This window comes from Zea mays, chromosome 5, assembly GCF_902167145.1.
Source record: "Zea mays cultivar B73 chromosome 5, Zm-B73-REFERENCE-NAM-5.0, whole genome shotgun sequence".
In the NCBI taxonomy this organism is placed as follows: Eukaryota; Viridiplantae; Streptophyta; class Magnoliopsida; order Poales; family Poaceae; genus Zea; species Zea mays.
Genome location: NC_050100.1, coordinates 171715848 through 171728815, shown reverse-complemented (window position 1 = coordinate 171728815; position 12968 = coordinate 171715848). Strand labels below are relative to the sequence as shown.

General features: G+C 41.3%; 1 long non-coding RNA gene across 1 annotated transcript; it reads right to left on the bottom strand.

The window, feature by feature from the left end:
• Window positions 1-5176: 5176 nt before the first annotated feature.
• LOC103627231 (uncharacterized) lies at window positions 5177-6060 on the bottom strand. The gene is made up of 2 exons (XR_553491.4): window positions 5868-6060; window positions 5177-5775 (listed from the first exon to the last, which is right to left on the bottom strand). It is a non-coding gene; the product is annotated as an uncharacterized lncRNA (long non-coding RNA).
• Window positions 6061-12968: the final 6908 nt, after the last annotated feature.

The window sequence follows — 12968 nt, the reverse complement described above, 5'->3', positions numbered from 1 at the left end:
AGCTGTGGCGTGCGGCTGCCCCTAATCACTGTTGATGTCGGTCCACCTCCAATTATTAGTAGAAGAAAAATTAATAGTAGATAAAAATATATCTAGAAAATGACATTTTATGGTTGTAGTGGGGTATAGGGGAAGAATTTAAGGGGAACCGAGACAAAAAAGTATGGGATGAAATATTGATAATATGACGCAAAAAAGTGATATAGGAGGGGAATTTTAGAGGGAACCGCTGCGGATACCTAATGCAACAGTCCTACAAAGAGCGAGGGAGGGGCAAGTGAGTGGGAGGGGGTGACGAGGTCGTAGAAGAGGATGGCAAGAGATTATTGTATGTGTGAGGAACGAAGAAGGAATGCTGATTTAAATAATATTGATCATTTGATTGAAGTTAGTAAAAAAAATATGAGAATTATTTAGCGATCTGAACTGTTAATTTTGAGGTTGTGTTATGTGTGGGTGTAATTTATTTAGTGGATTTGGAGAAGTTTATGGGTAGAGGTAATTTAATTGGATGAGTTTTGCAAGTTTAAACTGGTGGGTTAAGATATAGATATACCCGCTTACAGAAGGAAATTGACTACTGGAATTAGGGATATGCCAATATAAGATTTGGGTGTTCACAGTCCATCAACACCTTCATAGCCACTCGATGGAAATTCGGAGTACCACGCGTCTTCAGCCTCATGAACTTGATGAATCAGGCAGCTAACCGGATGATGAGTTGTCAACCTTGATGAGTTGAAGTACGTAAATAAAATTTGGCATTGGTAGAACAATTGGTTGATTCTTAGCTTCGGTTTAGTACAATTCAATTTATTATTATAGCTATTTTTTAAAAAATATTTCACAAGCAACTTTCTCGATGATGATACTGATCTGTTCTAGAAACGCTGGTTGGTAAAACAGTTTCATAAACAGTTGAATCGAGAGTTATGGAAGAGGAAGACTGCTTTTTTCAGCTTCACCTCTCTCTATTATAAGCTGTTTGGTTTGAGGAATGATCTAGTCCATCGTCTTCTCACTCATCACTTTTTTATTTGGTTTGTGGAATGGATTGAGTTGATCCATCATCACCTCATTCCTTATAGTTATTTAGTTAGTACTAATATGAGGAATGAGGTCATCCCACCAAATTTGAGGAATGGACCCATGATGCATCACTACATTTTGGATTAAATGATTCCTCAAACCAAACACCCCCTTAGAGTATGTTTAGTTGAGGAGCAAAAGAGATGGAGCGACTTGATTCCTATTTTTTAAATGTTTGGTTTTCAACAGAAGAGAGCGGAGTCTAGAGTCTATACACGACAAATATTTGGGATGGCCCTACTCCACCAAAACGATCGGATGAGAGCACTCTCACGGACGCGAGTGCTCTTCTCCCCTACACACTCATATGACTCTCCAACCAAAGAATGAACGGAGCAGCTTCGTTTTATTTTACTCTTCAACCAAACAAAAAATAGAGTGGTTTTATTCTGCTTGTTAAACACAGAACGAAATACATAAATTGGAATGAAGCCACTCTTTTCGACCAAACACACCCTTAACTTCACCCATAATAAAACTGTTTGTAAAAAAGGTATTTGAAAAAAAACAATTTATAAGAGTTAGTGTAGCTGTTGGTAAAACTATACCAAACAGGGACCTAGCTTTCCTCTGAATAATCACACGAGCCACTGGCTAATTACTTGTTTATATGAAACCAAATCTGCACAGTAAAATAATCCGGTTGATCAACCATCAAGCTGATGCAAAATGGCACTTTCTCATCTTATTTCGTTCAACTGAAAGCCTGTCCACCTGCTGCCTTGTGCAGCACAAATTATTGTAAACCTGTAATCATGTTGGCCACAATGGACAATTATACTCGCCACCGCGTGTTGATACCAACCGTGCGGGGTTTTGTTGACTGCCGGGCACGTAGCAAACTTGAACAAGGCTCCTTGTTTTGGCCATGGACGCCTTTTCTACCCGATTTTCAGTGTCATCGTGAACAGGATGCATGCTTCACTTCACAAGTCAAAATCCTTATGGTGATGAGAGGTTTGGTTGCAGTAGCGGAGGATAAATAAAAAATGAGGCATAGCTAAGAAAAATGTAAAAATGCAAGCAACATGTTTTCACCCAAGACCTACTACTTAAAAAGCAGCCACCTATCCACCACGCCAAATCTTCTCTTGTGGATATAATAGAAGATATAAATTTTTTAAAATGTATGATATGGCTAACGCTACACTAAACCATAATGGCCCCTCCGCCACCGTTTGGTTGCATTGGGTTATCGTTTTGGTGGTTGATGCTTTCCATTCAGACTCAGAGCGTATATATAGGCACTTAGATCACTGTATTTTAATCTCTACTAATCCTTAAGGGTGGACGGAGGGCGTCCACCAACGCACCGTGCCCCCGCCTGCGATTTTTGGCCCCGCGCACGTCTTCTCCCGCCCGCGAATCACGCGCCGCGCGCGTCGCCCTCGCCGCCGGAGGATCACGCCCGCGCCAGACACCCTGCCCCCCTCCTCCGGCGCGCCGTGATGCCCTCACCCCGCAACGCGCGCCCTGCCCCCGCAACGCGCGCCCGCGCAAGCCATCCCGCAACGCCCGCGCCCCCGCCCGCGTTCCTCACCCGCGCGCGTCGCCCTCACCGCCGATTATTCCTCGCCTCGATTGCATCCCGCGGCATCCATCTCCACCTCACCGCGGCAGATCCCCATTTCTCGCGCCCCCTCCCTCGCGCCTGCGACATCCATGCCACCCTCGCCCTCCCGCTAATCTCGCCGCGATGAAGGTGGAATCTCCGCGGACCTCGCCCTCCCGCGCAGATCCCTCGCCTCGATTGCATCCCAGCGACATCCATCTCCACCTCATCGCGACATCCATGGCATGCCGTGCGTGGCCCCGTCTACGTCCCGCGCATCTGCGAGGGTGGCCTCCACGAATCCCCTTCTTCCCCCCATACGAGGATCACGCTGACGCCGACGCCGGGCGAAGAAAGGAGTCCACCCGCCCCCGCGACGCCGTGATGCCTGTGCCCCTCCGCGACGCCGCGACACCGCGATGCCCGTGCCCCTCTCCGCGACGCCGCGATGCCCGCACAGCAAGGGCGTGCCCCCACCCCGACGCCCCCCCGCCTCACCATGCCCCCAGCTCGCCGTGTGATCCATGCCCCCAGCCCAGCTTCCCCTACTACCTCAAGGCCGGTATCCCCAATTCCCCATTCCTTCTCCTCCCTTTGCTCGACTGGAGGTGGTCTGCCCCCACCACCTGTGCGCTTCCCGCTTCCCTGTCCCACCTCACGCTCCCAGGAGGAGACACTCCGGAAGATGGTGGGGCAGCGGCTTCGCGCTCCACAGATGTCGTCGGGTCCAAGAAGCAGAGCCTCCGCGCTCCACGGAGGTCGCCTTCCGCATGGACAACAGCGCGACGAGATGCTACAACTACACTCATGACAGCTTCAATAGCATATCTGCATTTTTTCCTCGTCCTCAGAATCTTCTCTCTCGGTCTGTTCTTCCCCCTTTCGTTTATGGCTTACCAAGTGCTGAATTTTTAGATCTGGATCTCTCTCTCTCTGATGTTGATTTTTGAGTGAGAAAGATCGATACTATTTGGTTAGAATTTCTATTAAGTGGTAATCATGAAATTGAAATCAATCTCAAAAGTTTTACTGTTTTAATCTCGACATGTTCGTACTGTGGTATGACCTTTCCTTTTTATTTTGTTTTAGAATTATTTACAAGTTATCCATTGAGATTGATTTTACTGTTTTAATCCAAACAATGTCTATGAAGTCGTTGACATCTGGATTATATTCTATTAGTGCTGATCTGGATCAATTCTTGTTTATTAGGAGACTTCAAATGTTTTCTCTCCCCTATAAAAACACTTTGTTTCATTTGCTTATAATTAACTGCTGCATTGTCCATGGATTGCTCTCTCATTCTACTTCCTATGATTTTAGGATTTTGACAGCCTGTTGTCAACGAAGGCGAGCATGGTGTAGTCTAAGCTCAGCAATTTCCAGAAAAAAATCGTTAACTTGCAAGTTAGTTTCAATATTTCTAGCATATTCCAATCACAACATCGTCCAGCCCACACCCATCCAATTTAGGATCGATTTGTGGGAGGGAGCAGGCGTGTATGACCGATTTGTGGGAGGGAGCAGGGCCACGTGATCAATTTCTCTCTTAACCATTGTTCTTTCTTTCTGTCTCCAGCAAGATCTATGGGAGGAATACATTGATCTGATCATGTAGTGCATGTGCAATGATACCTGTGAAATAGAAGTCGTTTTCTGGGGGGAGCTCCATCGTCGGGAAGAGGGGTCATGGCTCACCACGGACAAAAGGTTCGTGATTTCCATCACCACGCTCCCACAGGTTACAATTATTTTCTTGAATTTTCCATTCGACTATATCACTTTCTAAATCCCACTGGTTATGTACATGAGCAAGATTTTTATACTTAAATAAATATTGCTTGCTGTTTCCTTGGATTGTAAGAGATGCTAATAACGAAGCTGTCCCAATTAGACGGCACACTGAGCTTGCACAGTCAGGTACAGTTTTGGATTTATGCCTTAAGTCAAACAGTTTTGGAGGGCAACACAACGCTCAAAGCTAACTTTTCATGATTAGTTATGCTGAATCACGAGCGTCCTTCGATAGAAAAATGGGGGGAATCATAGAAATTTATACAGAACTGACTGAAAAGCTTACTGTCTTCAAGTATTCCATAGCAGCAGCCCAGTCAGATTCTACCAACAATTCACCAAGCTCCACAAATGCCTGCAAAATAATCTCATTAAAATAGGTTATATGCAAACATGAAATAATCGATCGGTAAAGTTAATGTGTGGCCTCATAACGGAGAGTAAGAATGCAACTAGGAGTCTAGGACTAAACACAAACAGGAAGTAATTTGAATAGACATCATACTCATCATCTGATATTGAACAGCTTCCACACTTTGTTTTATTCATTTTTTGGTTAATCACTCTGAAACTATCGTCCAGTAACTTCATAATACATGACACTGTAGTAAGTCCCAAAAATGTAGTACTGTGACACATAAATTAGTCAAAAGAAAAAACAGCTAAACAACAAATGTCCTTTTTTTTGCAATCATGAAGCTTGGTATGGGTGTCTTATCCTTTTCTAAAACAAATATAGCAGACGTGAGAGAAACTATGAAGATAAAGAATGTTTCTCATTATAGATTAATAATTAAGGTAACAATAGAAAATCTGTATACCAATCAAAACTACACATTAGGGCAAATGTAGTGTGTTCCTTTCATGGACCAAATACAGATCAAATCGACAACAAAAAACTGACTGTAAGATGCTAGCATTCCAAGTTTTCAATCAACTTCATCCTAGATCAGCATCTTCATTGTTGCAAATCATCAGCATTCAAAGATCCAGAGATGGACCAAAATTCAGTGTTCAAAAATATATATTTTTTGCCATGTTCATATGGAGTAATTTATGTTCAGATTGAGCATTTGAAAATTTCATCAGTACATTCATCCTGGAAAGCAGTTGTACTATTTATGTATTGACATGTTAGAAACAAATTAGTGGCAGAATTATATTTTGGGACCATGTTACAGCACTTCTTTTGACCCGAATACATGAAGCCATGAAAGTAATGGTTGAGGGGAGGGGGAAGCAAGTACCTGATGATCTTTTGGGTCAATACGGGTAACTTCCTTGAAGGTTTCTATAGCTTTTTCAGTTTCCCCAGATTTTGCATGTATGTGACCAATAGCCTAGAAGAAACATAAAAATCATTTCACAAATACAACGCTATGTTGCAAATACATGAACTGAGAATAAGCGTTTGATTAGATATATGTCTTACCTTCAAACTTTCACAATTTTCAGGGTGCACCTCCAAAACTTTCTCAAAGCTACCTAATGAACTTTTGAAGTCTCCAAATTTTAACTGAATTTGACCAAGTCCTGGTTCAGATCAAATTGTGTTATAAATATCAACTTAATATACAGTGGAGTGCTCCAAATGACCAATCATGCTAATCTAGGCTGCATGCATCATGTGCAAACCTAAGGAAGAAGATTGAAAAGAAAATTAGAACTATTAATTTTGGATGTCATATATAGGTAGTTTATGATCAAGCTGGTGTGGGAGGCTCACCACGGACAAAAGGTTCGTGATTTCCATCACCACGCTCCCACAGGTTACAATTATTTTCTTGAATTTTCCATTCGATTATATCACTTTCTAAATCCCACTGGTTATGTACATGAGCAAGATTTTTATACTTAAATAAATATTGCTTGCTGTTTCCTTGGATTGTAAGAGATGCTAATAACGAAGCTGTCCCAATTAGACGGCACACTGAGCTTGCACAGTCAGGTACATGATCCCTTGTCACTGTACCAGTTTCTGTGCTTCTCTCTCATGAAAACAACTGTTGGGATTATTTGTTTCTGAAGATCAGTGCATTTATTAGTTCTCTCATGAAACACAACACTATGATTTAAATGCTCACATTTTGATTACTGTGTAAACAATGGGACATACAAGATTTTTTTAGGTTTTTGTAGCTCATTATTATAGTATGTGTTATTAATATGATGTAGCAGGCAACATAGTATCCTGCGATTCCTAATTAGTTGATGCCTAAGGGTTTTTGTAGCTTATGCAACTAAGAAAACTTCTTCAGGCTAGAAAAAAACTTTGAAGTGTGGGACATGGTGCTTAGAAAGTGTGGCAAGCATCGAATTTACATTGATGTAGTCCATGGTGTAGGATTTTTAGATGGCAAACACATCATAATTTGTGTTTACAATTGTTTATTAGGAGGCACATTGACCATTGCTTCCTTCCAAAATTTATATGTTGCAGTTTACTTCCTTAAGAAACTAACTGAAGCATTATGAGGAGCTGTAGCAAATCGACAATCCATCTGCTATTGCTAATAATCATGCTATTTTGGCAATGGCAAAATTTATATGTTGTAGACTACAACAAACAATGTCTATGAAGTCGTTGACATCTGGATTATATTCTATTAGTGCTGATCTGGATCAATTCTTGTTTATTAGGAGACTTCAAATGTTTTCTCTCCCCTATAAAAACACTTTGTTTCATTTGCTTATAATTAACTGCTGCACTGTCCATGGATTGCTCTCTCATTCTACTTCCTATGATTTTAGGATTTTGACAGCTGTTGTCAACGAAGGCGAGAATGGTGTACTCTAAGCTCAGCAATTTCCAGAAAAAATCGTTAACTTGCAAGTTAGTTTCAATATTTCTAGCATATTCCAATCACAGCATCGTCCAGCGCACACCCATCCAATTTAGGGGCTTCTTGTTGTGCTCTCAGGCCCCAGTAAGAACTCCAATCCCTAGATCTCTTTTCGTGTGTTAAGTTGTGCTTAAGAACTGCTGATGCAGACATTAGGTTAGGGCAAGGATTTTGGTTAATTGGAATAAGGCAGCGCTTTAACCTTAGTTCCTCAGTTTCAGCTTTAACATGTGTTGTCTCCATAGTATATGCTCTGATTAACATGGCGGAGAGGATTTGTGAGGTGAATTACTTGTAAGATGTTATCTAAGTGGGGGGACAGGGAAAGGGAACTGTGGCTCCATTGAGGATGATAGTGTTATGAATTTCTTCTCCTACTTTAGAGCTCTGTTCTATATTGTTCTTCGGTAAATCGGTTGTTGCATTACTTATAAGGTATGCCTAATTTACTGTTCTTGGTTAGGCACCATAGATCCTGTCATTGTTTGAGTGCAGTAAACCATGTAAATTCTCTCTTATAAGTTGTCCTTTTAATTATACTAATAATCGATTGTCCAAATTTGTTTAGACACCATATTATTTTGTCATTATTTGAGTACAGAAAGAAGTAAACTCTCTTACTTATAAATGTGCTAATAATTCTCTATCTAAATTTAGGCACTTGAAATATACCAACTCGCATATAAGATATAAATTATATTAACGATGCCACGCCAAATGTGTACTTCCCTAGGTCGAAAAGCAAGGTCCTGTCATCACAAACTCCTAGCAAATTTAGCGATATGTCATGAGAACAAGACAGGACAACATTACAGCCTCAGAGGTAATAACCTTCGTTTTCTATTTGCTTCAGCCAACTTGATTTACCAGCTTATCTTCTTCCACTTTCTGCCCATTTCCTATTGATTCAGTCCTTCTACTCAGCTTTGGAGGTTGTCTGTTTACAAATACGGAATTGTCCCCAATACTGTTTTTATGATGTTAACACCATGAACCGAGTAGCAGTTTATGCCCATGAGAATGCTTCAATGCCCCATTTGGGTCTTGTGGGCAAATGATCGGATGGTGCATAACTTCGATGTAGCTTATTTGATCAGCTTATAATGGAACGATGGGAAGACTTTGATCCACCACAGCGCTTGGGATGTTGAGCTGCAATTTGAATTGACAATTATTTGACAACAACTAAAATACATTTTTTCTTGCTTCTGCTCTTGCAGTCTTTGTAAATTCAGGTGTCAGTGTTGGATTCAAATTACTTTTAAAAAAATAGAGGTTAGCATTCCACTAGAATATATGGTCACATGTGGCTACTTATTTCCTGCATTCAAAATGTAGTCACATGAGTAGTGGTGAACTGATGATGCCATATGTGGCTACTTATTTCTTGCATTGAAAATGTGGAGCTAAAGTGTGTATGTTTTGTTACACAAACGTTGGTGTTGTTGTGCTCCTTTTGCTGAAGCACTGCCTTTTACGGTTAGCGACACTCAATGTTCGATCACTTGTACAAAACAAGATATGTATTTTCTTTTGAGCAATTCTTTTAAAATATATGGGGCAATGAAGAGCTTCATATTGTGTTGAACCTCAGTCTATAATATTTAGTTGCAAGTGAGAGTTTTATACTTACGACATGCTACATTTTGTTATCCTTATAGTTGGTTAGCCTATTGTAGAAGGTGGTTGAACTTGTACTTTGAGACCAAATATATATTGCATACTTGATATTATACTATTATTTGAGCTTGTCTTATTGTACTCTTATCTGTTCTTATGAAGGTTAGAGGAATGTGTTTGGGGTGAGTAATTTTTTTGTGTTGTTTCCTCTATCCATGGCCATGGAGGAGCAAAGGAGGCCACCTAGCTCGAAGATAGCGCCAGTGTCCATGAAGGCGTCCTCTGCAAATGCGACGCTTCAAGGCATGAAGAACAGAAGCCATTTTCGAAGGGACAGGAAAACTGCGCTGCAACAAGACGTGTGTGTATTGTTCTACCTGGTGTTTAGTCGTAAGCCTGTTGCATTTCTGTTGAGGACGTCCAGCGTTTTCGATTTTGTCTTACAGGTGGACAAGCTGAGGAAGAAGTTGTGGCACGAGAAGAACGTCCACTAAGCTCTAAAGCAGGCGTTCTCGAGGCCGCTCTGCCTCGCCTCCCTATTGTCTCAAGTCAATGTCCTTCTTTGCTTTTCGATCAATTTCACAAGCAAGAAGCAACCTAACCAATAATCTATTGCCCTTCCGAAGGACTCGATACACTTTCTGATTTCTGCCTCTTCTGAATTGTTCCTAGACATTGGAGCTTCTGGCCCCGTTGTAAGTGGAAAATCCTTGTACTTAAAGGTTGCAATGTAGTGGCCCCGTTGTAACGCACGGGCACTCACCTAGTGTCAATAAGAAGTACAAGCTCTTGTCTGCTGGTAAAAGAAAAACATCTTGACTGGACAGTGACATTAATATAATAAAAACGGTGTTTGGCTGCTATGGAAAAATGCCAGCCGACTTTCTTTTAAAAAAATATGCTAGCCGATGTATTTTTGTTGGACTCTATGGAAAGATGTTTTTCTTTTACCAGCAGACAAGAGCTTGTTCGCTCGGCTTGTTCGCTGCGGCTTTAATCCGACTGCGGCTGCGGCTTCTACAGTATTTTCTCTCTAGGGATTGCAGCTGCAACAGTATTTTGCAGCTGCAACAGTGGTTTTTGTAGTGCAGCCGAACGCAGCGTCTGTGTGCTCTCCCAGACCGGCAGACCGCCATTCATTTCCCTTATGGCAAGTCCGAGCAACCTAACCAACGTTTCACCCAGCTGCATTTCTGCATTAGTATATTATTAGTTTCAGTTTTTATGCTGGTTTTTTAGTTCCCTGCCCTTCAAGTCAACTTCTGTTAGCCTGTCACTGACTATCAGCAACACACGTGCAGAGAGAGCCTAGTGTCCACACATTATTTGGTCAAAACTGAGAAGCCGTGCAGCTGTGCCGGCGCGGCGTTTGTCAACTGCATCTTTCTAGACCAGCATGCAGCTAGGCGGCGCTTCATTTGGTTGGGGGCTGGCTGTTGCAGCAGCTAGACAGCGGCTGCGGCACACATCATGCAGGTATAGCTGCAGCAGCTGCCAGACAGCCGAACCGCGTGAAAGGTTTGCATCACCGTACCCAGTCTCCAACTTGTGTTGACTCCAATGGCTCCACCTACCCATGTTGCATCATAAAAAGGGCAGCTTGATCACCTGTGGTCCAAAATTGCACTCGCTGATTGCCGCTCCAGCCTACAGCAGTTGAGCTCCCAACTGCCTGGCGCCGATGGCGGACTGTTGATTCCGTCTCGATTGACAGGTGAGGCAGGCATGCCTATTCTTTACCCCTCGTCAGTAATATGGCTGCCGGAATACCCGTGCGTTGCAACGGGAATATATAATACCAGTATACTACGATAACTTATATACAAAATATGTGTTATACCGTCATGAGAAAATGTTTCATAATTAATTTGTGATTCTGGCCATACATAAATTTTGTTATTTATAATCTATCTGTTTCACCACTACATTGTAACCATCAGTATCATGCAGACTTCGATATGTCATGATTTGCACGGTCTCATTATTGGAGAGCACGTTTCATACATACCGGAAGAAATTCCCTCATACATTGTTAGTCATCGGACACGTACCACCATACGCTTTTACTTAAACAAAAAGGTAAGTGTGTGTGTTTGCAAGACTAATGGTCAAACATCATATAACCATAAAGTTAGAATACTATATTAATATATTAAATAAATTAATCCAATAGACATAGATTAACCCAATTAACATAGGATAAATAAATATCTAATTATAAAAGTATGAAACATGGTATAATCAATGTTGTTACTGCGTAGTAAATATTTATACGAGACTAACATAACTGGAACGGTTCAATTAGAATTAAAATGGGGAAGTTACGAATTTCCAAAGTTTTTATGTATTTGATATAGGATTAATTAGGAAATCAATTTTATTGTTGTTTTCATGACAAAACAGAGGTATTATTTGATAAAAAATAATATTATAGAATTATAGAAATTGGAATGAACTCATTTGGATTTAATATGAAATTTCCATGAATTAAATGGGTTTCTGCAATTATTTTTAAACTGAAAATCAATTTCTAAACTCTTTTTCCCTATTTTCTTTATTTCTTGGACTGTGTCCCAAATTCCAGAAAGATCAGGGGCCAAACTATAAATGTTTTTCTAGACTCAGTAAGCATACAGAGTGGACGGCGGGTTAAACACAAAATAAGTCTTAGTTGAAGTTGTACACAATTCAACATGAGTTACATTGGCTAGAGGGTGGAAGGTTAGGCATTCTACTCAATAGATCCAAGGTTCGATCACTAAACAGCCATGGTTTGATTTTTTTTTCTGCGCGCGGAACGGAGGAGGGCAGAACGGCAGAACACGGGGAGGGCAAAACGGTAGACTATTCTTACCTTCTTAATAAGTAGTATATATATATATAAACAATGTGTTGTAATATTAGAGAAATAAGTGACATGCTTTCTACATATTTAAATAGATTAAATATTCTAATTCTGAATAAAGCAAGCATATAACTTAGATAAATGCCATATGTAATTACTGCAGCAATGAACAGTAGCAATTCTAGAACATGTAAACATGTAAAATAGTTGCTCAGGTCCATTTCATAATTAAATATGACTTGCAGGTGAATAAGGCAGATTAAACAAATAAATATAATTGTTTATCTTAAACTATTGCTCTCAAAATAGCGGGTTGCTGTAATAAACAGCCCTCCAACGCTAAAAGGTGATCAGAGATTCTCGACTAACGTGACAGTCCTATCTTACCAAATAAGGGTTTTAGATCAGATGTAATAAGCCTAATAATCAAATATAAATACTGATAGTAAGGAGTTGTGTACTAAATAAATTAACAGAATTTAACACAGGTAAACAGTCTCAACAAAGAGAGATTTAATTAGGCACAAATAATATCAATGCTGAAAATGATAATACACTAAAACCCAGTCTGTCACGCTATCTCACTACACCGCTATCATCATCAAGCACACAAATCCGTCCACAACAGTGCAATCACACCCAAGTATTTGATACTAGCAGATTGCACAAAATTAAACAGTAAATAAAGTGAGGCAATGAATAACTCACAACACGTAGATTGTCTACGTGGGAAGATCACCTCAGCGAACACGAAGTTCTGTCCCAGAAAACCAATTCTGCCGCCCACGTCCGGGCCTGCACGGCGGGAGGTTGATGGAGATACTAGAGTCGCTGCCGGAGCCGAGGGAGACGTCCACGGCACCAGCCCGAGAAGAGGAACACCGCGCAGCAGAGAGCTCAAGCACCAGGCCACAGTGGACATAAATCAGAACAGACAGAGCACCACACAGGTGCACTGGTAGAACAACGGAGCGCAGGAGAATCTCACTGCGCACAAGCAGTGCCACCACCACCTTCTTCCACCAGCAGGATTAACACTAGAACACCAAGAATCGAAGGAATCGATCCAAACCGTGACTGGAACCGAGAGGAGGAATAGGAACAGAGAGCTGGGATTTTTGGCGAGATGCTGAGCAGGGAGCAAATCTCCATAGTTATGGAGCCGACCTAGAGGAGGTTGCTTAGAGGCGGCGTGGTCTTCGGACGAGCCTAAACCACCTGTATC